Source organism: Elephantulus edwardii, unplaced genomic scaffold (assembly GCF_000299155.1).
Source record: "Elephantulus edwardii isolate Elephantulus edwardi_28Jun2011 unplaced genomic scaffold, EleEdw1.0 scaffold00098, whole genome shotgun sequence".
In the NCBI taxonomy this organism is placed as follows: domain Eukaryota; kingdom Metazoa; phylum Chordata; class Mammalia; order Macroscelidea; family Macroscelididae; genus Elephantulus; species Elephantulus edwardii.
Genome location: NW_006399848.1, coordinates 8,930,348 through 8,953,195, shown reverse-complemented (window position 1 = coordinate 8,953,195; position 22,848 = coordinate 8,930,348). Strand labels below are relative to the sequence as shown.

Below are 22,848 nucleotides of genomic sequence, written 5' to 3'. Positions count from 1 at the left end.
GAAGTTTCAGCATCTTTGCCTCTAAGAAGAACCTTGGTTTCACATCTTCCAGGACAGAGTTGTCTATGGATTTATCATCCCAAGGAATTGTCAACACTCACCACCAAAACCATGCTCAAAAACATTAATTCTTCTTGGGTTCTCCTTAATCCTTAATTAATCAACCTTCAAATTCTGTCAAAAACAACTGAAAATACTATGGTTTGGATCAGGTGAACCTTATTCTTGAAAATAATTTTTTTTTAGTTGGCAATAAAAGTTATTTATTTAGTAAGACACAATAAACCATATAAGGAACAGATTTAGAAACACTTGAAAAATAAAGGTCTTAGTTATAGAAACCATACATTATTGGGTCCCAACTTCATTTGTACAAAAATTGCAGTAAAGGAAGTGCTGAAGCTTGTGTTGGGTAAAAGCACATGGCAGGACTGTGATGCCTAGACCATCCTCTCAGTTTTATTTATGGCGAAGGCCTTCCTAATGCAGCACCTCTCTCCCCAGCAGCAGCTCCCCAGGCTCCAGGGCTTAGAGCTCGGCTCCAGGTGGTAGCACTCAGTCCTTCAGCAGGTAGTTAGGGTTAACAACCAGGTAGGGATCTTCTTCATAGCTCTCACTTCTATCTGTAGAGCCTTTCAGTCTGGCCTGGGTGAGTTCAATTAGAACGTGATCATAGTGCGTGAGCCGATGAATGACCTTCTCTATGATTCTTTTTATTTATAAGTTCCTCTTCAGAGTCTATTTCTGATTCAATCTCTTTCAAATACCAGTTAATAAGTTCGCTCCACTTCAATGCTAACTCATCCTCTTCTTCCTCCATCTTCCTGAGGTGAAGCACAATAAGGTTAGAGATCCTGCAGTACTCCGAGAAACTCAGTCGCAAGGCGGCTTTGGGGACAAGTTCTTGGTTTACATCATCAATGTGGTCCCCAAGGCCATTCACAGGAGCTGGGCTGTCGGCATGGCCCTTGATGCCAGCTGGGCTCTCGTCCACCTCCATCTGGGTCTCCTTGTCTTGATCTAGATTGACATCAGGTGTTTCCACACAGATGCTTGATTTATTCAGTAATTGGAAGGCTTCCTTCACGTGTTTGGGTTGGACCTCATCACAGCAATGTATGCGGGCCATGGCTTCGGGGATCATGCTCTCGAGCTGTCGCACTGTGATCCGCCACGACGATTTGGTGACACCGGAGCCATCCCGCTGGCGGAGACGTTTGTACTGTTCCACAATGAAGTCTTCAGACTCCTTAGAGATTTTGGGTTTAAACTGTCTTGCAAAGAGAAGATAACTCCTGATATCATCAAGGGAACAGACACGATCAATCGACTCCTCAATTCTTGGATGTAAATCAACGATTCTCCTGGCAATAGCCTAATCAGTAACTTCATTACATTCATCCACAAGTATAAAGAAGAGATCAAATAGGGGCATGATAGGTGCCGACAAATTTATATTGTTTCAATGACTTTAACCTGTCATAGTGTCCGCTGACAGGGTTTGCTGCGGCCAAAATGGACGTTCTGGCATTCAGAGTGGCCTTCACTCCCACTTTACTCTTTAGCTCTTTAAATTTGACAACAATTTTTCACAATGAAATACATCTTTTCATTTCATATTAAATATATACATTTAAGAAACAATAAAGACTGCAAAAGATGACTCAATGGCACCTAAGAAAAAACATCATCATCAGGAATATCTACAGCATTGTGCAATTTATTTCATTAATGGTTTTGCCAAATAATCACTGAGGTCCTATTATGTTCTAAACACCGAGATAATTTTTGGGTATACAATTCTGAACATTGTTTTATGACCCTGTGATTGATGTGAAATAAGGCATGGTTCAGATCTGCTGTTCATAGTGTTGCTATTAGTCACAGTCAAGTCAATGGCACCAAACAATATCAATGACTCTCTGATAGTTTAAAAAGCAAGGGAATAAAGATACAATAAGTTTAGCAAATGAATATTTTGTACTAAGTACAGAGAAGGAAAAGGACAGCATTATAAAGAGGACAGTTAGTAAGGTAAAATAGGGTGGTTCTCTAGGAGTTATTAATTAAGGAGAAAGTGGTGAATGAAAATCCACTAGAATTGTAGGGAACATAAGCAAAGATGTTGCCAGAAAAGAAACATCCTTCACAAATATTTCATACTATAAAAGATGGTAGCAGATGATCAGTGAACACATGAGGAAATGTTAAAAATCACTGGTGAGCAGAGAGGTGCAAATTATCAAAGGAGATATCCTATCACCCCAGTAGCAGTAGCAAAGTTTTACAGGATAGCAAGCAATAACTGTTGAAGAGGATGCTGACAGATTGGAAGTCTCATGCATTCCTGGGACCTCTCCAAAGTACTGAAGAACACTGATGTCAGTTTGAAGATTTTGTTGTTGTTGTGTGCCATCAAGTAGGAACTGAGCCATGGCTGACCCTCTGGCAAGTTTTCAGAGGCAGTTAATTGCACAAGAGGAGATTGCCCATCTTTCTCCTGTGGAGCAGCTGGTGGATTTGAATGATGTGCCTTTGGGATTGCAGCACAGTTTCTTGCCATTAGGCCATTAAGGTGAGCCAAATTCAATTCATGGTCTTTTCAATTACTTGCTGTGCATCTGAGAACTGGACAATGAATAACAGAAAAATGTATGACTTTTAGTTTTGATGTCGGGGAAGAGTGTTGACTATCCCATAGACTGCCAAAAGAACAAATAGATATATTTTGGAGAAGATACAGCCTGGGTACACCTTGGAGGCAAGGATGAAGCAGAAAGATCATTCAAAATCCAAGTTACAAAGATACAATTTTTTTTAAAAATTATGATTCAAAAAGTATACAACAAATCATTCAATAATTAAACAGTTTTTAATTGTATATTTCCATGATATTAAGTTCTTCATGCTTTGCAAACCTTATCTCTCTTTTTAAAAAAATGACTCTGTTGTTGTTGTTGGTAGGTGTCATCAAATCAAATAAGACTCACAGCAACCTTTCTCAACTCAGTGCCTCCCAAGTAAAATCCCTTCCCTAACCCTCTCCTACTTCTCATAAACAATAAGCTTTCTTTCACATATTTGCTTATTTCATATAATTGAGGGCAAATAACATTTGTACTTCTGTGACTGCTTTTTTTCACTCAACATGTTTTCAAAGTCTATCCATGTTGTGGCATGTAGTAAAACATCATTTCTCTTTACAGGCTTAATTTCTATTTATAGCAATGTTCTATTCTATGTATACATCCTATTTTTAAAAGCCATTCTTCTGATGACAGCCCTTCCAGCTCTTTCCTCCTTTTAGCTATTGTGAAAAGTTCTGTAATGAATTGGTGTACAGCCTTTGATTTGTTTTCCTACCTTTACATTGTTGGAAAGCATACCCAGAAGTAAGATTTCTGAATTACATGATAGTCCCGTATTTAACCTTTAGAGAAATCACCTAAATGTTTTCCACAGTGGCTATATAATTTTACATTTCCCATCAGAAATGGGTGAGGATTCCAATTTTCTTTCTTCCTCTTCAACACCTCTTGTTTTCTATTTTCTTAAATTTTGTACAGACAATTTTATTTACAACTATAGTAAGATAGTAACAATTTGAGACAACTAGGCACATTGCTGTCCTAGTTCACACCATATGTCGGAATTTAGAGCCCTGTAATGACTGGCATCATAATGATACTTTGATTGTTAGGGATCTGCTCATAGATAAGCAGGAGATGACCAATACTTTCTTTGCTGTGTATTATTGTGCTAAGGACAATATAGGGTGTTTTGGTGGCCTAGTGGTCTGTACTGCTAACCAAAAGGCACATGGTTCGAGTCTACTGTTTGCTCTGAGGGAGAAAGATGGACAATCTTCTCTGGAATAATTCATAGGTCAACTATGAGTCAGTTCCAATTTGATGACACATAACAACCACTACAACATAATATATTAGCTGCATATTTCGTATAAAATGAGGCTCTAGTTAATCCTCCAGCAAAGAAATACATCAAACATTTAAATGCTGACTAGCTTTCTATCAGGATTCACGGTTTTTCCATGAAACTGTCTGTAAAACATCAGCTATTGGCCTCTATGACACTACCCACACCAAAACATTTCAAAGGCAGTCAGAAATGTAGGCTCTGGGGTCTAATTAACCTGAAAATGTCATGCTTTCAGATTTATTTCAGCCTGAATATTCTAATTAGTCTTATACGTTCATTAATTCAGCAAATATTTATCAAGAAATGTACTGATTAGTGAATAAATAAAGAGGAAGAATTGATGTTCCCCTTTCAGCATCTCCACATTTACCTATCACATGACAGAGCATTAGTGTGAACTAGAAGTGATAGAGGGTAAAAAGATTCCAAATAAAAACTTTTCAAGGCAATCTGGAAGTAAATCAGATCTATCTTTCAGAAAATTATTTTCTAAGTGAAAAGGATTTTGCAAGAAGGAGATTGTGTACTGCCTTTATATGATTGTAAATTCTTCTTTCTGTTAAACTCTATTTAAAAACTTCGCACACAGTGTATCTACTAATGATTTAAAACTGCCACTTTGTCTAAACCAGGAATTTAACAGTACTTTTAAATATAACATGGGATTGTAAATAACATTTGATAATCTTAAAAGATTGATCAAAAACTCTTAAAAATGGTCATATTTTATACATTTATAAATTGCAGGTTTAAAAAGGATAAGAAATGCACTTAGCTATGAAATAGAAACAAACAAAATGGATCATTCATTGCATAACAAGGGGAATAGAAGTTACCTTGATAGTTTATTTAATAAAACCCTATCAGTTTTTTAAAAGTTTGGTTGGTATGTTGTTATTAGATGCTATCGAGTCAACTACAGTTCATAACAGATCTGACCCTTGCCCTATTCTGTGCCATTCTCATCATCTCTGATATGTTTGAGCCCAGTGATACAGTCTCTGTAAGATCGATCTTGTTGAAAGTCTTCCTCTCCTTGTAAGAACATGCCCGAAATGTGTGAGATGAAGTTTAATCATCCTTGTCTCCAGAGAGTACCCTGGTAACGCTTTCTCCAAGACTTATTTGTTTGTTCTTTTGGCATTTCATGGGACACTCAGTACTCTTCTCCAACACTACGAAGATACTGATTCTTCTATCATCTTTATTCATCCAACTTTCAGATGCATAGTGAGTAACTCTGAAGATTATCACTTGGATTAGGTACAATTTAGCCTTTAAACTGATGTCATTGCTCTTTTGCACTTTGGATAGGTTCTTTATAGCAGATTTCCCCAATTCAATATGTGTTTTGATTGAAGAGGTTGAGATTGTTCACAGCTTTAGTTTGCTTGGCTCCACAATCAACATTCTTGGCACCAGCAGCCAGGAAATTAAAAGACGTATTGCGATGGGAAAGTCTGCTATTAGGGACCTCTCTAAAGTACTGAAAAGCAACTGTGTCTCTGGAGACTAAGGTGCGTCTGGTACAGGCCATGGTCTTTGCAATCACTTGTTATGCATTAGAGAGCTGGACAATGGCCAGGGTGGATAGAAGGAGAACTGATACTTTTGAGCTTTGGTGTTGGAGAAGAGTGCTGAGGGTACCATGGACTGCTAAGAAAACAAACAGATTCATCTTGGGGAAGGTTAAACCAACCGGGCTGCTCCTTGGAGGCAAGGATTCTGAGGCTTTGTCTGACATACTTTGGTCATGTTGTAAGGAGAGACCGGTCCTTGGAGAAGGACATCATGGTTGAGAGGGTGGAGGGCTGGTGCAGGAAGGCAAGGCCCTCTGGGAGGTGGATTGATTCGTTAACTGGGGCAATCGTGGTGAGTTTGTCAGAGACAGTGAGATTGGCAAAGGACAGAGCAGACTTTAGAGTCGTTGTACATAAGGTGGCTATGAATTGCAAGCACTCAACGGCACATAACAACAACAGTTTCAAAGGTATTCATTGTGGAGCCAAGATTAAATCATTGATAACTTCAATCTTTCCTCCATTTAACAGTATATTGCCTATTTGGCCAGTGGTGAGAATTTTTGCTTTCTTGATGTTGAGATGTAATCAATATTTGAAGACTGTAGTCTTTGAACTTTTGGAGCAAATGTTTTGACAGCATATTATAATTATGTAACATGTTGGCATTAGCGGAAGCTGGATGACTGGCATATGGAAACTCTTTATTACTTTCTCAACTGTTCTGTAAAGCTAAGATTATTTTCAAGTGAAGTTACTGAAGAAAAAAATCATACATATCCCAAATTATACAAAACTATCTGGATTTTCTCATATTGTTGTTGTTGTTATTGTTAAGTGCCATCGAGTCATAGATGACACAAAAAGCTTTCATCTTTTCTCTAAGTTCATAAAGTTTCCGGAGGCAAGCTATTTCAGTAGATGACTCATACCTTTAAATACAGTAAGAGCTCTCAAACAGAACAGCTACAATTGACCAAATAGCTACACATATTATCAGACCATCATTTTCCAAAATATGAAATAATTCAGAAGTCTTCTCTCCCAGTGGCTCTTTCTCAAGAGAAGTTCCCGACTCTGCTATGAGGTTTAGAAGCAAAAAACAAACAAAAAAAAGTGTCATTCTCTCTGAAAGTTGGGGTATAGTGATGTTTAGAATTATTTTTTCCACTATTTCCCAACTTAACCATTAAGATTTGAAAGATAAACAGTACTCCAGACAGTCTTCAACTAATCAAAAGTGACATGTTTACAGACAGAAAACATCTTAGTAGTTTACCTTAAAAATATCATGCAATACATGATGTTCCATGTTGTCTGTTCAACGGTTTCTCCCAAGTTTTATATAAAGTAATGCTCCTTAAGAAACTTAGTGGGTGATGGTATCATGGCGATTCAATAATTTTGTTTAAAACTCTCAAAGATGGAGAGGGGAAAAAATCCAATCACTGCTTATAAAGACCCTACAGGACAGAGTAGAACTGACCCATAGAGTTTTCAAGGCTGTAAATATTAAACAGAAGCATATTACCCCATCTCTCTTCTGTAGGTTAGCTAGTGGGTTCAAACTACCAACTTTTTGGATCAGCAGCTGAGCACTTTAATAACTGTGCCACCACAGCTTCTTGGAAAAAGAGATGATGATCATGATGTGAGAAGATTCCCTTTCAGAGGAAGTTGAAGTTCTGAGAATTAAAATTTGTTCAAGAATTATAATTATCAACTGACTGTAAACAAATCATACTGGGGGGTTGGTAATGGGAGGTATTGGGCATATGGAATCCCACCTTCACTTTTCCAGTGATTGTTTTGGCTGAGAAATTTCCATTCAGTCCCTCAGAAGCTTTTCCTTGCCTCTTTTTATGTCCCTCTACGCATGTGCATGCATATGTGTTTAGTCTTCCTCTGTCTCTTGTCCACATGGATCTGGAAACTTTTTCTAATATAGCTAATTTGTTTAGGCTAACCGTCTAGGGAACTGATATACATTTTTATGGTGGCTTTTCTTTCAGACACCAATCTCTTATACTGATGAGACAGTTATAATGCAATGGAGGCCCTCTAGAGTCTCACCTCTGTTGTGTCTATAAAGTACAAGGTGGCATGAAATTAGTTTGATGACTTCAAGTAGTACAAATCAGACTAGAACCAACTTGAGCAAGTCCAAAACTAACTTACATTTATGTAATCAAATGAAAGCCAATGTGAGCAATTTAGATAATCCTCCCATTAACGGATTGATTTTGTCTATCTGACTCAATATTTGTTACTCAGATGCCATTTCTATTATCACCCAGGAAGTTCAAATTTTGTTTATGTGCTTGTTTTATCATATGACCAAGATAAATATGATAAAAAAACCCTCTTCCACATTTCTGTCAATCAGTTAGAATTACAAGATGATGCACATGGATATAAATTATAAACAGTCCCCTCAGCTGAAAATGGCAAAACTATTAAACCACAGCCTGATGATCGAAAGATTGGAACAGGAAATCTAACACAGTGATGTAGTTAGATTATGGAAAGCTTTGCTACTGAATCTTAAAAAAAAACAACCAAAAAACTCCATGTTTATTCCCCTAATGAAAGCAATATGAATCAAGTCAGTCTTTCTGAAAAAGAACTTTAATAGATTTGACCAGCTCCTGGATAATTCCAGGAAAGATATTTCTCTGGAACAGCCATGTCTCTAGCTTCCAAGAATCATTATACAGATGCATTCAGTGGGGCATGTTAATAAAAGTTCTGAAAGAGGTTTGTGTGATGTGGGAGCATGACATTTTAGAATTGTCATTTATTTCTTTTTTTGTCGTGAGGTAACAGCATTTCCTCTGTTTTCAAGTGGTTGTGCTTTTGAATTCATTTCTAAACTTTTAAAAAAGAAATGTGAAAATGCACTTTGCCGAGTTTATAATTTACTTGATTTCATGGGTTATACATCTAACCAGAATTGTTCTTGGATCATTTTATTAGCCAAATCCTACTACAAATTTGAGAGAAAAAATGTTAGGTCTGTCTACTTCCAACAGTCATGAAATATTAATGTATTGGGTTTTCTGGGTTTATCTTGAGTTCTTAAGAAAAGGAAGTGTAAATTTCAATCAAGCTACCTATATCCATATTATATAAAAAGTATGACATATCTTAATACCTTTTGTTATTTGATAAAGTGTATTCCTTTGCCTGGTATAATAAATAAAATTGTAAAATTAGGAAGAAATTTCGAAGGCACAAAGAAATAATTTTTTTTTATATATAATGATGCCACAAAGTGAAAAGAGCAATTTCCAGAATCTAAAAGCAATAAAAAATATATCAGTGGCAGAAAACTGCAGCTATTATATGTATCAACCTTGACTTTACGGTACAGATACCAATTTTCCCCTCTGCAATCCAAATATTTCTAATCAAATTATTCTAAGATGATGCTTGTCAGAGAGCTTGTATGAGCACTTTGATATTCAACCTCAGAAACAATACATTAAACTGTAGCAACTCTACTTTCTGTTGGGCAGCACACTTTCTTTCTCCTGCTCTCTGATATTATTTTTTTTTTATTTTCCCCATTCCATATGTTCCTGATAAGAGTGTCAGTTAAGCTTCTCAATCTCATTTCTTTATCCTTTTAACAGACTGAAAAGGGCCACAGACCTGACCAGTTACAATATTCCGTTCCCTTGGACATACCAATTAGGACAGAAATGGGTTTATGACTATGACCAGTGGGGTTTCTACCCTGAGATTGATATACAGTTAGTTGTAGAGAAGAATAAGTCTTTAGCTGTGCACGAATAAGAAGAAACAAATTCCTCTCATTCTCCTCATTTTGTTTCTTGGCAACACTTAAGGAGAATATTTGAAAATCTAGATCCAGTTAAGTCTAAAAGTCTCATCCCTGAGAGTTTTGGCTAAGTGATCAAACATAATTCTTTTGCTTAAGTTGGTTTAAATTATAACCAACAGAACCCTGACTAATACACAAACTATGTACTATATAAATAATATTCTCTTAATTGAGAATAATACACACAAACCTAAGGGAGTCTGTACAATTGATAACTTGTCTTCAATGATGAAGTGTATTGATTTTGGAAAGAGGGAGGATGAAGATATCTGACCTTCATTTTAATGAGTCATGGAGATCATTAGAGTGACAACAATTGTATTGAGATGTCCCTTTTGAGATAAGCCAATAGGATTACAGAAAGATAAGTCTGTAGCACAACCTGAACTTCAAACTTCTCCAAGCTGTTAGTCAATGGCTAACATATGCAAGCCACAATGATGTGAGAGAGAATCATTCCGTTTCACATAGAATTTCTATTAATAAGACACAGAGTACTAAATTTTTACTGAAGTCTTTTCCCATATCACTCACTCACTCATTGATTGCCGTTAAGTTGGGAATCAACTCATACACAAACCCCAAAATTGCATGGAAGCACCTTTGTGTTATCATATAGATGACCTTGATGGCACATAACAACAACAACAACGACATAGCCTGCTGGCAACAGAAAATTCTTGGTGAGAATAGCAATGGAGGAGATTTTTTCTACAGTGCCTCTGGTGGATCCACCAGAAAGGTGTGGCATTTGGCTAGCAGCACAACTTCCTATAAACTAAACTACTCTTGATATGTTGTTGTTGTTAGGTGTTAAATATGACTCATAGAGACCTCAGGAACAATAGATCTGAACCTGTCAAATGCTGTGCCATTCTCTTCATTTCTGACTTAGTTGGACTCACGGCTGCAGTCACTGTATCAATCCATCTACTTGGAGGTCTTCTCTTTCACTAACTCTCCACCTTTCCAAACATAGTGCTCCTTTTCAAGGAATAGCCTCGCCTAGTAACATGCCAGAGATTAAGCTTTATCATCTTTGCCTCTGTGGAGCACTCCGGCTGTTCTTACCATAAATTTAATAAAAAAAGCAAGCATGAGAAAATCCTTACCACTGTTGTTGTGTACCAACAAGTCAAAACCTACCTGTAGTTGACCCTCCAGCCAGTTTTCAGAAGCAATTAACCACAAGGAAGGAGATTACCCATCCTTCTCCTGCAAAGTAGATGATGGATTTGAACCACATGCCTTCAGGATTGCAATGCAGCTTCTTGTCACTGGGCCAATAGAGAGAAATGTGATATTTGCAAAATACGATAGAAAGTAAGATGCAAAAAAAGATCTATATCAAACAAGCCTTAGGGCACTACTAAGATTTCTATTAATATAGACTTTATAACACCTCTGACAAATCAATAACCTCTGATTTCATAGCCTACAACAAAGGAGTTAAAGCTGCATGTTAGCAAACAAAGACGTTATGATAGTTCTTTTTGCTGCTTAAGAAAGAAAAGGGGGTTTCTTTAAAAAAAAATTTCAAAAAGAAAGAAAATGGGATTACTTAAAGGCTTTGGATGGTATCTGAGTCCCAGAGTATGGTCATGCTTCTTGACTCTTCTCTCATACCCTGTATCACAGTATGGTCTCCCAACATATATTTCCTAATTCCTTAATATAACAGCACACTTCACATAATCCTGGGGATAAAGGGTAGATTGAATTGCTGTGGTGAGGTGCCCTCAAGTCAAGTACATCTCACAATGACCCTGTGAACCACATATATTAACCCTTTCCTATCCTGCGTCATCATTATAATCTCTTTAGTGTTTACTCAAGCCCATTTGTTGAAGGTCTTCCTCTCCTTCAGCGTTCCTCCACCTTCCCATGCATGATGTCCCTCTCCAGGTAATTATCTCTCCTAGCAACAACCCCAGAGTATATTAGATGAAGTTATATCATCTTTGCCTCCAAGGAGCACTCTGACTGTACTTAAAATAAATTTAATAAAAAAGCAAACATAAGAAAACAGAATAGCTGTATAGTCTTGGGGAGATGTTCAAATCTGTGATAGTTTGAGCTGAAAAATATTATCAAGATAGAAGTTAAAGAAACAAAGGAAAATTATGAGCTCCCTCTCACAAGGTGAACAACCACCTACATTAAAGATTGGGTTCATCTCTTCTACTTCTAGTCATTGCAAGTCTCTGCTCAAAAGGTTTCTGTGTGGTCCATAAAAGTAAATAAGAGACTTTTCCATACCCTAGCCAATTGTACTAACAACAATTGCACAACAGAATGGTGACACTGAAAGAAGTAAAATTTTGGCCAAAAAAAGAACTTCTTTCTGAAATTCTCATATTATCTTGGATCCTCTGGATTCACAGAATAACTAACTAAGCACTATCTCTCTTAGCTGTAACATAAAAATCAGCATTAGAAAGACTATCATCTCTATTGGTTACACTGCCAATCCAAAGGCAAATGGTTCAAATCCACCAGCTGCTCTGAAGGAGAAATATGAATAATCTCCTTCCATGTATTTTGTAGCCTCTCAAAACCCACGGGAAGATCAACTATAAGAGGGTTCTGATTCAACTGCACATCATAACATGTGCTTATTATAATAGCCCAGCTTCCTCTATACAAATAGATATCTTGCTGAAGAACTGTTTTACACACAGGAGCTCTTCATCCATAATTCAGAATTATGGCATTCAGTTCTTTGACTTTCTCCCTAGAGTAAATCACAGGTTCCTGTCAAGCTATACCATATGTTTGTGTCGTTGAAGGACTTTTATTTTAGAGATTCACCATGGGATTACTTCTATATAAACTAACCCCTCTTGAAATCAAACAAAAAATTACACATAACATTGAGCGAAGTTTAGCTAAAAAACACATAGTCTTCCCTTTTATTGAATCATTTCAGAATTTCCGTGTGGAAATATTTTGGCACATTTAACGTTCAACATTTACTCATGTTTGTGGATTAGTCTTCCCCCGCCTAAGGTGAGTTTGATTCAGGCCGTGGTCTTTCTGAGCATTTATTATGCATCTGAGAGCTGAACAGAAGAAGAATTGATGCCTTTGAGCTATGATGTTAGAGAAAAGTACTGAACATCCCATGGACTGCCCAAAGAACAAATATGTCTTGGGGAAAGTGCAGCCAAGGAAGCAAGGATGATAAAGCTTCATCTCACATACTTCAGAGGCTTGATGCTAGGAGGGGCTATTCCTTGGAGAACAACATGATGCTAGGAAAGGAGGATGGTTGGCTAAGGAAAGGAAGACCCTCAACCAGGCAGATTGACACAGTGACTGCCAAAATGGGTTCCAGTATGCCAGGTACTGTGAGAGTGGCACAGAATAGTACAAGGTTCAGATCTGTTGTTCATTGGGTGGCTATGGGTTGTACTCAACTCGATGGTGCCTAACAACAACGATTAACAGCCCAATTCTCTCTCACACAGACACACACACACAGACACATCTACATCCTGTCTACTTTTAAAAAGTAGAATATTCTAGGCCTGCTCAGTCTGCAGTGCTCTGAAATAATTGTTCCACACTATGTCACCAGAACCCCTTATAAGTGATGACAGTGGGGGAAAAGAAAACCGTTTTGGTGGCATAGTACATTACATGTTGAGGCAAGATGTAATTTAAGATGCAAAAACAAAATTCTATGTTGATCGTTTGGGTTTTGGAATTAACTAGGCTTTGAAGTTCATAGTAAAAAGTATTAGAAACTCAAGTTTCTACGCTGTTAAAGAGTGAGTAAGCGTGCTAGTCATAAAATTAGGATACGGAGGGGAAAAAAATAGGGAAAATAAACAGAGAGTTAGGATTTGGTCAAGGTGAACTTGTAGTCTCCTGAATGATTCCAACAGATCTATGGAATAGGCACCTATACAGGTGTAGAAAGGTGTGCTCATGTTTTAGTGATAAAGAGTTGTACTGTCAACTGAAAGGCACATGGTTCATATCCACAAACTGCTCCTCAGGAGAAAAATGAACTATCTCCTCCTCTAGCACTTATTGCCTCTGATAGCCTGCTGGATGTCAGTTCTGATTCAACATAACATAACATAACATAACATAACATAACATAACATAACATAACATAACATGTAGCACATAGATCTAGAAATCTGAGATTGATCTTGGTTGGAAATATAAATCTGGCAATTGTCAAAGTGTGGGAATTAAAAACAGTAAATAATTTTGGTTGTCAAGAATAAGGCTGCGGATAATAAAAGAAACTGAGAAGGACCTCATGCACTTGCTGCGGAGGGTCAAGGACTGCAGCCTTCAGTATGGACTGAGGCTCAATGTCAAGAAGACAAATATTCTCACCACTGGACCAATTGGTAGCATCAGGATGGATGGCGAAGAGATCGAGATTTTTCACAGCTTCAGTTTTCTCAGCTCCACGGCCAACACTCTTGGCACCAGCAGCCAGGAAATAAAAAAGCGTATCGTGATGGGAAAGTCTGTTGTTAGGGACCTCTCTAAAGTACTCAAGAGCAATGGGGTGTCTCTGGAGACTAAGGTGCGTCTGGTACAGGCCATGGTCTTTGCAATTACTTGTTATGCATCAGAGAGTTGGACAATGACTAGGGAGGATAGAAGGAGAATTGATGCCTTTGATCTGTGGTGCTGGAGAAGAGAATTGAATGTACCATGGACTGCCAAGAAAACAAATAGATTCATCCTGGAGAGGATTAAACTGGGCTACTCCTTGGAGGCAAGGATTCTGGGGCTTCATCTGATACTTTGGACATGTAAGGAGGGACAGGTCCTTGGAGAGGAACATCATGCTTGGGAGGGTGGAGGGAAGACCCTCTATGAGGTGGATTGATTCAGTGACTGGGGTAATCGGGATGGGTGTGTCAGAGGCGGTACGATTGGCACAGGGTAGAGCAGGGTTTAGGGCTGTTGTACATAAGGTCGCTATGAGTCGCAAGTGACTCGACGGCACATAACAACAACAAGAGAGGAAACTATTAGAAAAGACTAAGTACACATCATTGTAGAACTAGTAGAAATCCTAGAAGATTGTGATAAAAGAGATCTTATAAACATAAACGGAGAAGCCCAACTGGTATATTAAGTAATGTGTCAGATCCTAATCCACCAGTCTCTCCAAGGGAGATACGTGTTCCTCTATTGTTCATAATGTTTTCAGAGGCTTGTTATTTCAGAAGTGGGTGGCCAGTCCTTTTCTGTCAATCTTAATTTGGAATTTTTACTAAAGCCTGTCCACCATGAGTGACTCCTCCAGCATTTGACATCTAGGTGGCACAGCCCTTAGCATCACAGCACCCACAAGCTGCCTCAGTACAGCAAACTGACTGACAAGTGCTTTACTTAAATTTCAGAAAACATCACCAACATCCTATGGTAAGGAAGAAGTTCAAGCATAAATGAAGACATCAACAAAAAATAAGGCCCCAGGAATCTATTGGATATCAACTGACATGTTTCAAATGAGAGATGCAATTTCCTGGCATAGCCACAGCAGACTATACTATGAAACTTGGAGGACAGCTGCCTGGACGTCTGATCAGAAGAGATCTATAGTTGTTCCCATTCTCAATAAAGGTGGTCAAACAGAAAGTGGCAATTATTGATTGATGTCATTAATATCATATGCAAACAAATACTGCTGAAGATCCTTCCAAATGGTTAGAATAGTATGGAGACAGAGAATTTCCAGAAGTTCAAATGGCAGCAGGGATATCATTGTTGATGTCAGATTGTGAGAAAATAAATACAAAATAAAAATCTTCAAAAGTTGCAACATGAGGCTAGAACTCAAACAAGAACTTGTTTCTGGGATTACTTAGAGAAACTCTCCTGTCCTTATATTCTTGCTGCCAACCAGTCACAACCAGTTTCAGCACACTATTTCCCTTGAAACAAAGACATTCCAAACTTCCTCAAGTCCCAACCTCTTTCCTTCAAACCACAGTCCAAACTCTTCAATATGGTAGAAACAAACTTGTGAGATCAAACCCCTGAATGAGACGTGGCCTTACACTTGCATTAAAGATAAAACCCAGGCAGACTGACCTCCCAATGTGTTTGCCAGCCAGACTTTGTGAGACTGTCACCCTTCTGCAGAAGTAAAGTTTTGCTTTGCTTGGATTCTTTTGTTCTTTTGTGTTTCTGTTGACACCAAGTCCTATTTCTAACAAGACGGATATTGACTGAAAGCAAAGACCAGAATAATGTTTAGTTTTGTGCTTTATTGACTAGGCAAAGGCATTTGGCTGTGTGGATCATAACATATTGTGGCTAACATTGAGAAGAATGAGAACCTCAGAACATTTAGATGCACTAATGCAGCTAGACCAAGAGGCTGTTGTGTGAACAGAGTAAGGAAACACTGCTGTTTTTGTTCTTTGCTTTTGTTTTGCTTTCTAGTTGGAACTTATCCATAGCTGACCCTCCAGCTGATTTTCAGAGGCAGTAAATCTCACAGGAGATTGCCCATTCTTCTGCACAGCAGCTAGTGGATTTGAACTGTGTGCTTTTGGGATTGCAGCACAGCTTTTTACCATTAGGCGACCAGAGCTATGTGGTTTAAAATGAAGAAAGGTGAGTGCCAGTGTTGTATTCTTTCTCCAAACCTGTTTGTATACTGAACAAATTATTTTGAGAAGTTGTACTGTATGAAAAAGAATGTGACATAGCTTCAGAATCACAAGAGAACTTGTTCAAGATGCAAATTCTAATGTTGCTTGGAGGCAAGGATTATATGAGACTTCATCTCACATAGTTTGAGCATGCTGTCTAGTGGGTTCAGAGATCATGTGATCAGAGATCTCCAAGTTAGCTGCAGAAGGACATCACATCAGGTTGACGTAACAGAGAGTCAGCAAAAAAGGAGGAGGAAAACACTCCACAAGGTGGGTTGATACAGTGGCTACAACAGTGGGCTCAAGCAGAGCAGTGATTGTGAGGCTGTACCAGGATGGAGTCACTGAGTAGGAATTGACTCAAATGTACTTGACAGCCCCACTCCAGACACATAGTCAGAAATTCTGTGGTTTACTATCATTTTTCTTTGGTGTCATTGAGCCATGTCGGACTTACAGTGACACTGATAACAACACATCTGGACCCTCTCCTAACATATGCCATCCTTGTCATCTCTGACACACTTTAACCCATTGCTGCAGTCACTGTTTCAATCCATCTCATTGAGAGTCTTTCTCCTTTTCACTGGCCTTTCACCTTTCCAAGCATGATCTCCCTTTCTAAGGAATAGAGACATGTCCAAACTTTATGTGATGAAGCTTTGGAATCTTTGCATCTTAGGAGCATCCTGGTTGCACTTTTTCCAAAAGGTATCTGGGTTTTTTGACAGTCCATGTTGTTGTTGTTGTTATGTGCCATCGAGTCACTTGCGACTCATAGTGACCCTATGTGCAACAGCCCTAAATGCTGCTCCGTCCTGTGCCAATCGCACTGTCTCTGACACACCCATCCTGATTACCCCAGTCACTGAATCAATCCACCTCATAGAGGGCCTTCCTCTCCTGCACCATCCCTCCACCCTCCTAAGCATGATGTCCTTTATGTTAGACGGAGCCTCAGAATCCTTGCCTCCAAGGAGCCACCTGGTTTAACCCTTTCCAGGATGAATCTGTTTGTTTTCCTAGCAGTCCATGGTACTCTCAATACTCTTCTCCAGCACCACAGCTCAAAGGCATCAATTCTCCTTCCATCCTCCTTGGTCATTGTCCAACTCTCTGATGCTTAACAAGTGATCGCAAAGACCATGGCCTGTATCAGACGCACCTTAGTCTCCAGAGAGACACCATTGCTCTTCAGCACTTTGAAGAGGTCCCTAACAGCAGACTTTCCCATGGCAATGTGCTTTTTAATTTCCTGGCTACTGGTGCCAAGAGTGTTGACAGTCCATGTTGTTGCTGTTGTTGTTGTTATGTGCCGTCAAGTCGTTTGCGACTCATAGCGACCCTATGTACAACAGCCCTAAACCGTGCTCTACCCTGTGCCAATCTCATTGCCTCTGACAAATCCATCCCGAGTACCCCAGTCACTGAATCAATCCACCTCATAGAGGGTCTTCCCCTCCTGCGCTGTCCCTCCACTCTACCCAGCATGATGTCCCTCTCTAAAGACCCATCTCTCCTTACAACATGTCCAAAGTATGTCAGACGAAGCCCCAGAATCCTTGCCTCCAAGGAGCAGCCTGGGTATAGGATATCCAATACTCTTCTCCAACACCACAGCTCAAAGTTGTCAGTTCTTCTTAGGTCATCCTAATAGCAAGTGATTAAGCAGACCATGGCCTGAATCTGGTACACCTCAATCTTCAAGCTATCAGTGCTTCTTGGAGAGGTCCCTGATAGAACACTTGGCCAATGCAATACATCTTCTGATCTCCTGATGGCTGTTATTAAGGATTGATTGGAATCCAAATAAGATGAAATTATTGACAATTTCACTGTTTTATCCATCTAGCACGATGTTGTCTATAAGTTCAGTGGTGAAGACTTTTATCTTTTGGATGTTGCAATGCACTCTACCTTGAATGCTGTAGTCTTCAATCTTCTGTAGCAAGTTTTCAAGTCCTCCTCACTTTCAGTGATAAAGGTGTCACCTGCATAGTGCAAGTTGTTGATGAGTTTCCCCACCGCTCTATTTTTCTTCATAGAGTCCATCTTCTCAGATTATTTGCTCAGCATAGTGATTGAATAGGTATGGAAGAAATATACAACCTCATGCACCCCTTTCCTGATTTTAAATTTTATAATGTTCCCTTGTTCTGTTTGAACACCAGCTTAACAATCAAGTATTCTGGAACTACCATTCTTCTCAATCTTGGTTATTATTTGGTGTGATCTACACAATCGATTGTCTTTGCGTAGTCAATAAAACCCAAATAGGCATTTTCTACTTTCAACCTGGATATATCAGACATCACCAGTGATATCTCTGGTACCACCACGACTTCTAAACCCAGCTTAAACTTCTGGCACTTCTTCCTTAATATACTGTTCTAGACATTTTTGGATGATCTTTAGCAAGATTTTTGCTTGCATGTGACTAATGATACTGTTTGATAATATCAATATTCTGTTGGATTGCCTTTTTAATTTTTTTTTTATTACCTATCTTGGGAATGGAAACAAATATGGATCTCTTCCAGTCAGTTAGCCAGGCAGCGATTCTCCAAATTTCCTGATGCAGACTAGTGAGTGTGTGCAGGGCTGCATCTATTATTTGAAACATGTCAATTGGCATTCCATTGATTTCTGGGGCCATATTTTATTTCAACACCTGTAGTGCAGATTGAACTTCTTCTTTCTTTGCCATTTGGTCTTGCCCATGTGATACTTCCTGAATTTTTTCTGTGTCAACCAGTTCTTTTGCTACAGTGATTCTTTGCATTCCTTCAGTCTTCTTTTGATGTTTCCTGGATTTTTCAAAATTTTTCCCATAGCATCTTTCAGTATTGCAATTTGAGGCTTGCATTTGTTTTACAGTACTTTCAACTTTAGAAATGCAAAGTGAGTTCTTTCCTTTTTATTCTCCAACTCCAGCTCTTTGCACATTCCATTATAATACTTTGCTTTGTGAGCTGCCCTTTGAAACCTTCTGTTTTATTCTCATTTTTAGCATTTATCCCTTTCTTTTAGTTTTTCAATGTTCTAGTCAATTTTCGGAGTCTTTTTTCACCATCAATTTTGGCCTTTTCTTCCTTCTCTAGTTTTGTAATGATATATTGCTTTCTTCATGGATGATATCTTTGATAATATCCCATAACTCATCTATAGGGTTCAATGCCTCAAACCTATCCTGGAAATAATTTTTAAAATCAAGTGGGAGAGACTCAAAGTCATATTTTCATTTTTGTGGACTTGTTTTTATTTTCTTCAGCTTTGGTGTGAACTCACACATAAGTAATTGGTGGTCTATTCCACAGTTAGCCCTTGGCTTAATTTTGACTGCTGATACTGACCTTCAACAATTCTTCCCACACAAGTAGATAATTTGATTCCTGTTCTGTTCATCATATTAGGTTTATGTGTAGGGTCACTTTTTGGATTTTTTTTAACTCAAAATCATTGAGTAGTGACTGACTCAATAGTATTTAACAAATACAGGCTCCATTCTAGACACATTTTATCAGAACTTCTGTGGGTAGGACTCAACAATTCGGTTTAAAACAGCACAATAGACTTAAACTTTAGCCTGCATCTGAGCCACCTATGGGAGCTTGTTAAAAGAGAGATTGCTGGCACCAACTATAATTTTATTAGTTTCAAGTGATAAAAATGTTACTGAACAGGTAAAATATAGAGAGCTCCTTGTTTAGAGAAATTACACTCCACATGGATAAAATGAGTTAATGTTTAATTTTATTTTGAAGCTTTTATCCTATCTGACTATGTGTATATAGGGGAAAGAAAGGGGCAGAGTATTTTTTTTATTAAATTATTTATTGAGACATAATGTCTCTGACTTGTGATGTTGGCAAAGGATATCGAACACACATGTATTGCTAAAAGAATAAACAAATATGTCTTGGACAAAAACACAGCCAGAAAGCTTCTCAGAAGCAGGGATAATGAGACTTCATCTCTCATAATTCGGGTATGTCCCTGGAGAAAGAGGTCACGCTTGGTAAAATAGTGGTTCATTGAACCAGAGGAAGACCTTCAATAAGATGGACTGACCAGCGGCTGTGACAATGGTCTCAAACCCAGTAGAGATTGTGAGGCTTCTTTTGTATGTAGAGTCTCTATGAGTTGGGCTCAACCAAAGGGCATCAAACAACTCTAGACAGATAAAGACAGTATACCTTTGGAGTTTATAGGCTATCAGTAGAAAACAACAATAAACAATGAAGTTCAATTTTATTACAGACATTTTACACACTTTAATGTGCCAAAAAGAGTTAAGTTTCATGTGAATGTAGGTCTAGCAGATGAATCTAGCTATCTGGAGGAATCAGGAAAAGTTTTTGTGAGAAAGCAATTTTTAAGATGCATTCCGAAGAATAATGTATTCATTTTCTATTGCTGCTGTAACAAATCACCAGAAGTCAGCAGCTTAAGTAATACAAATTTATTATCTCAATGGCCTGTGGAACAAAATTCCAAAATAGGCTAAAATTCAAGTCTCAGCAGGGCTGAATACCTTTCTAAAGAGGGAAAACCCTTCCTTGCATTTTCTAGACAGACACCCAGATTCTTTGGCTCATGATTCTTTCCAGCATCATCAGAATCTACAACAGTACATCTTTCCATACCTCTTCTTTATAGTCACATCTTCTTCTGTATTATCTCTCTCTTTTATCTCCATTTTACATTTTAAAGAACACTTCAAATCACCCCGAGTTTACCTAATAATATAGGATAATGTTCTTCTCTTAAAATGATTAACCAACTTAATTTCGTGTTCAAATTTAATTTCTCTTTGTTATGTAATCAAACTGACCCCTTTATAGGTTAAGATGATTTGTATATGACATATATGTGTATGAGTGTGTGAATGGACATTATCCTGCCTATATAATAGATCATAAAAACTTAGTAAGGTTTCTGAAAAGGATAAAAAGAACATTTCAAGCATGTGTCCTTCTCCAAACAACAGATAAGGAAAGATTCATGACATTTAAGAGGTGCACAAAGATGCACAAACACTAGTTCTAGTAACACTAGCTGGGAGAACTGAGAGAGGATGCAGCTCCTGATGAGGATAATAATTAGGAGTCATGTTCTTTAAAAAAACCACAGACTATCAAATTAATTCAATGTAATCATAATTTTGGCAGGAAATATTAAAAATAAGAATAATAGCCAGAGTCATATTAAGGCAAACACAGCCTTAAAAAATGTTAGCCAAGTAGCATGCTGACATATCCACTCTTGTATTTTAATGTGAATATTTTACCTTTTAATAATGAGTCATGTATTTCTAAAATTGCTTGAAGTTATTTCCTACATAACAGTAGAAGAAAGGTCACTGTTCTTCAAAGCAACAGGATACTGGAAGAGCTTTTAGTAAAAGGAAGAAAACTTTCAACGTTATCTTCTCTTACTCAAGGAAAGTAGTTTATCAATTTGATAGGATAATAATTCTTAAAATATAATTTGCCCTTATCAGCAAATGCTCTATATAAAATTGTGATCCAGAAATGCTCCTTTTCTGACATCCAAAATATCCTGGTAAATACTTAAAATATAATTTTTTCATCACCAGCAAATATTACATGGAGAATTGCAATGCAGAAATATTATTTTGGAAGGGACATCTAATGTACTCTCATGGTAACCCAGGAGACCCATTAGCTAATAGGATAATTATTCTACTTTCCCTTTGGGGAAGAGTGAAATAGACACTTGTATTTAGATCTACAACAAGAGTCTCTCATAAGCAAAGAGTAGAACTGTCTCATATTTCTGTAGCTGTAAATTTTTACAGAAACAGACTGCCTCCTCTTCCCATATGAAGCAACTAGTGAGTTTGAACTGCAGATTTTTCCTTTAACAATCCAATGTTTAACCCTCTATTTGCTCTAGTGTAAGGGAAAAGCGCGATGAATATTCATGATTGTGTGTGATAGATGTGATAAATGCCATTAGCCACCATTTCCACTCTAATGGATGGCACCTGGAAGAAAAAGTCATTTTTCATTAGATGAAAGCTCTAAATGATTCCAGAAGAGTGTAGAAACATGAATACTTATGTCACACGTTATCATTTAAAAGCTTTTTTTTTTAAAGCTTTCTAGGTGAGATACAAAAATTCTAGCCTACAATTAAGTACCCATGTTAATTGCTGTTGAAGTGCAATGTTAACACTTTAATAATGTTTTGGGATGATGGGAGGTGCAAATTGTCTTCCTCATTATAGGAAAGTAGGTTTACAAATTTTCCTGTAAGAATTCTTTTTTTCACACAACTCCCTGCTAATAACTATAATCTAAACTACCTTTTTGGGATACTGATTAACAGAGACTTTTAAATAAATTTATTGGCAAGAAACAAAGTCAATTTCATAGTCTCTCCTATGTAGCAATGTACTAGATTAATAGGTAATTATACAATACAACAAGATTATATATATTTTATAACTGCAAAAACTATATATGGTGTCTCCATTTTTGTGCTAGGAATGGTCCCTTCATGGTAAGGGAAGAATTCGTTAGAGGAGAATTTAAGACTTATTAAGAATAAGATTTTATTTTAAAAATTCTTGATAATGAATAAAATTTAAAAGTCTGTGTAGAGACAGTGTCTGAGGACCATCTTTGTAGAAGTTACAGTTGAAACTCTGGAAAAATGCTACTATACACAGGTACAAGGCAATATCAGTAGCTATGTGCTTCAGCGAAAGGAAGAATTCAAGATACTAAAGAGTTGAATAGAAGATTTCAAAAGGCAGCACACGATGACAAAGCAAGATATTACAATGAAATGTGCAAGGAGTTGGAGTCAGAAAATCAAAAGGGCCGAACTCACTCAGCATTTCTTAAGCTCAAGGAACTGAAGAACAAAT

General features: G+C 37.8%; 1 pseudogene; it reads right to left on the bottom strand.

Annotated features, from left to right (window-relative positions):
- Nucleotides 1-555: 555 nt before the first annotated feature.
- Nucleotides 556-22,848, bottom strand: part of LOC102868395 — a 30,653-nt pseudogene continuing 8,360 nt past the window's right edge.